A 4,998-nucleotide genomic window follows, 5' to 3' on the forward strand; every position below is an offset into this window, starting at 1 on the left:
ATGCGGGGCTCGATCCCAGGACCTTGGGATCATGACCTGAGCCGAAGGCAGACGCTTAATGACTGAGCCACCCAGGTGCCCAATAACTACAAATTTCTTAAGAATCAGGACTTTAGGATTATATTCTAACTGAATTCAAGAACACTCCCCAATCTTCCTTCACTAAAACACTGCATTGGCCCTGAGATCTTTGCTTCCCACATTCTCGAAACTTAATTTCACAATACCCACCTATACCACCAAAAGTAATGCTAAGTACCGTTGGGGGTAAGAATGAATAGACCATGAACATTTCAAGATTATGTGATGGGGAATGTCTAGCTCTAATGCAAACCTTCTTCTGAGCTCCCAACCAGCAAATCAAACTCCTAATTATGTGTCTTATAAACCACATGTGCAAAACGGAATAACCAGTTTCTACTCTGTCCCCTAGATGCTTCCTCTTCACCTCTCCCATCCTGCCCTCATGCTCATCCATCTCAGGAACTGCTGCCTTCATGTGCCCTCATTCATGCAGACACTCCTCCCTCAACACCCTACCCCTGGTCAGTTGATTCTACTTTCCAAGTTACAATCAACTCTACCTACCTCCCTGTTTCCAATGCCACTCCCAGCCTGGCCTCATTCCTCCCCACCTCTATGCTCTCCTTATTAGCTTCCCGGTTGTCTCTCTTTACCCCTTCTAGGCCATTCTCCAGCCACAGTGATCCTTGTAAAATATGAACTTTATCCTGCTGAAACCTTGGTAAAAGCTTTTCAACCTTCTCCTTACCTTTAGAATCAAGCTCACAATCTTCAATCTGCCTCTAGGACCACAACATGATTCAGCCCTTGCTCTTCAGAGAGCTTCATCTCACACGAGCCTCTCCACGGGTCCCTATGCTCCTGTACTATGGGCCTTTCAGCATTTTACCAACTGGGTGCTTCTTGTTCATGTACTGTCACCTCCTCTACCTACTCTTCAGTTTCTTAATTCCTTTCTACCCATCAGATGCTGCAGCTGCTCACCTACAAGCAAGTAAGATGAAGGAGGCAACAGGAGTGGAAGGAGAAATGGCAGCTTGTGTTTTCAATGGTGTCAACAACTGAAGAAAAAAGATTGTATCAGTTCTGGACACACACACACACACACACATTCTGTCCGGCCAAAAAAGTAAAACATATTTAATGAAACTTCAGGGAAGGAGGGTCTTTTACTTAGTTAGGAATAGGCTTCAGAAGTAGCAAAAGAAATAGTAACTTCAGAGTAACTCAGAGAAATCATTTCTTTTTCTCACACAACAGTTAAGTCCCATTACTGATTAGTATTGTCTGTCGTAAGTGAAGAGGAGACGTGGTAATGATGAGATCACACTCTGATATTTGTTTCCAAGGGATGGTGTAGTGGTTCAGTGACATAATCAGGGACACAGACTCTTTCTATCTTTCTGCTCCCCTACAGTCAACATGCTGGATTTCATTTCCATGCTCATCACTGCCTCATGGACCCCAAATGGCTGCTGTATATCCAGGCTAAAGCCAGTATTCCAGGCAAGAAGAACTGGAAGAGGCGACTTTATATCTCATTAGCAAAAACTGTGTCACCTGGCCACCCTTAAATGGAAGAAAACTGGGCAACTGAATGTTAACTTTCACAGCTTCTTTAGCAAAGATAAGGCAAGGGGAAAGGGCTTCAAAATAGAGGTTGTACCTGCCTGTGAGCATACTGGGGATGATCAGTAGAAAGTAATGGTGCTGTAATGGCAATATAATTAAATGGTGCTATAAATAAAATATGTCTTTTCCTATACAGAATGTCATGGACATTGTCTTTTATTTAGAGTTCTGTCTTTATTTTTTTTTAGATTTTATTTATTTATTTGAGAGAGAGAGCACAGAGGGAAAGGGAGAGGGAGAAACAGACTCCCCATTGAGCAGAGAGCCTGATGCGGTGCTCGATCCCAGGACCCTGAGATCATGACCTGAGCCGAAGGCAGGCACCCAACTAACTAAGCCACCCAGGTGCCCCTAGAGTTCTGTCTTTATTATATTTATCAGGATTTCTATAGTTTTCCTCCCAATATTTCCCCCAACTATATTTTCTTCATAGGTTAAGGCTTCTTTTTGTATATATAATTTTATATTTAGTACATAATTTTATATTTAATACATAATTTTATATTTAATACATAATTTTATATTTATATATATAATTTTAACAATAAAACTATTCAAGAACCTATGCCCTGTGTTTGACAATAGAATACACCTATACAGAAATGTAGCAGCATTATCAGAACGAGAATGGTATTCTCTACAGCCTGCCCGCTCTTTTGATTCCAAGAAGATTCAACATTCATCCCCCTAAAAACCATCCCCATGAAACAGGCCGTGGAACGCAGCAAGCAGCTCGTGCCTCTAAAAGACAGCAGGTGGCAGTACAGCATAAGAAGTGACTGTGACCCAGTCAGATACCTCAATGCCACAAAATTAAATCCGTGTAATTTGTGTGTGCCTTACCCACAGCCTCGTGCCACCAGTTCATCATAGCTTCACCCTCATCTCCAGAAATGAGCAAGGCAGGATGCCCTTTCAGTGACATGTTTCATTTGGCTTATTAACATTCTAATTCTTTCCACAGTTTGGCTATTGCGGACATTGCTGCTATGAACATTGGGGAGCATATGGCCCTTCTTTTCACTACATCTGTGTCTTTGGGGTAAATACCCAGTGGCGCAATTGCTGGGTCATAGAGTAGCTCTATTTTTAAATTTTTGAGGAACCTCCACACTGTTTTCCAAAGTAGCTGTACCAACTTGTATTCCCAACAGTGTAAGAGGGTTCCCCTTTCTCCACAACCTCTCCAACATTTGTTGTTTCTTTCCCTGTCCATTTTGGCCATTCTAACTGGTGTAAGGTGGTATCTCAATGTGGTTTTGATTTGGATTTCCCTGATGGCTAATGATGATGAACATTTTTTCATGTGTCTGTTAGCCATTTGTATGTCTTCTTCAGAGAAGTGTCTTTTCATATCTTCTGCCCACTTTTTGACTTGACTATTTGTTTTTTGGGTGTTGAGTGATGCTTCAACAGATGAATGGATAAGGAAGATGTGGTCCATACATACAATGGAATATTACTCAGCCATCAGAAAGGATGAATACCCAACTCTTACATCAATATGGACGGGACTGGAGGAGATTATGCTAAGTGAAATAAGTCAAGCAGAGAAAGTCCATTATCATATGGTTTCACTTATTTGTGGAACATAAGGAATAACATGGAGGACACTAGGAGAAGGAAGGGGAAAATGAGGGGGTGGGGAATTGGAGGGAGAGATGAACCATGAGAAACTATGGACTCTGAGAAACAAACAGGGTTTTAGAGGGGAAGGGGGAGGGGGGATTGGTTAGCCCCGTGATGGGTATTAAGGAGGGCACGTACTGCATGGAGCACTGGGTGTTATATGAAAACAATGGATCGTGGATCACCACACCAAAAATTAATGATGTATTGTATGGTGACTAACATAACATAATAAAATTAAAAAAAAAAAAAAAGCAAAAAAAAAAAATTAAAAAAAAACAACAAAACGTTCAAATTCTTTTCAGATGGAAGACTGTTGACTGAAAACACAACTGTGTTGTCGAATGCAACATTGTCCCCAGGCATTTTTAGCCTATTTTTAGGAAATGATGAGATCACACTCTGATATTTGTTTCCAAAATTCTGGATCTTGTGTGACCTCCACGGGTCGATGTTTGTGGGACAGAATGGCCTAGGTAAACAACCTACTTTTAAGGGTGAGACTCAGGTTGAGAGCTGTATTCCTTTCTTCTCCAGGAATTTTGAGTCTAAAGAAACAGAGACACATATGAGCAACCAAGTAGGGTTTTTTTTCTTTTTTAGAAAAGTATAATGATACTTCAATCTTTAAATGTACACTTCTTTTTCTGAATCAACTGAGATTTTGACACATGAGGAGATATTGAATCAGCAGAGAATTAGAGGAAAGGCAAAACTAGGTTATATCTTCATCCGGGGATGATACATTGATTTGAACAGAAGAGAAACTCCAATGCATCTGAACCAATTGCATGGAGCTCTGTGTTGGGAAAGCTTTTCAGGCTGTGTCTGGACTTGGTGAGAAAAGGTACACTGACTGATTAGTAATGTCTGTCTTAAGTGAAGAGAGGAGGCATGGTAATATATTTGTCACATTTTCTAACTCTGTCTTACTCTGGTTTGGTGTCATCTTCAGCCATTACATTTTTGAGGACCTATCTTATATGAACCACTGTGTTGGTTGCAAACACAAATATGAAAAATTGGGGGGGATGGTCTCTGCTCTCCCAAAAATGATAATATAGTAAGAAAGAATGAAGATCTATGTACTTTGAAGCAGAATCACTGAAGGGTCATAAAGAAGCAAAATAGAGCATGCTGAGGGTTAACCAGGGTAAAAGACCATTTCTAGTCAAAGGGATCAGAACATATGACCCAGAGAAGATGAAATTATCTGTAGGGTCTTGAATAACTAAGATTTTCATAAGATGTAGAAGGAATTGCAAAAAAAAGAGTGATGTGAACATACATGAGAATAGGCCTGGTTCAGTCAGGAAATAGTTCCATGTGAAAGTGAGTGGTACAAAATAGTGCTGCAGGTGATAGATGTCACTTCATGAGGAGCTTTGTCTTCTGGAAAAGACACAATTAATGTATTTTCCATATATTCATTCATTAAACAGAATCACCCAGTGATATATGCATGCTTTTAGGTCCTAGAACGCTTGAATTCAAATACCTTGATATTCATCTGACCTCTGAGTGTGGTTGGGGAGCAAAGGGGCAAGGGAGATCTTGTACGGGATATCAGGATATGCAGCCCTCTCTGTAAACTTGTCAGCCCTCATGGACAGGAGCTGAATCTCAGTCTGTGAAGAGCCCCCTGGATGAGAAAGCAGACAATAAACTTCTCCAACCGGGGAGTATGCATATTGGCAGACTTGTTCTTCATGT

This window comes from Mirounga leonina, unplaced genomic scaffold, assembly GCF_011800145.1.
Source record: "Mirounga leonina isolate KUSES-001 unplaced genomic scaffold, KU_Mleo_1.0 Mir_174, whole genome shotgun sequence".
NCBI classification, from domain to species: Eukaryota; Metazoa; Chordata; class Mammalia; order Carnivora; family Phocidae; genus Mirounga; species Mirounga leonina.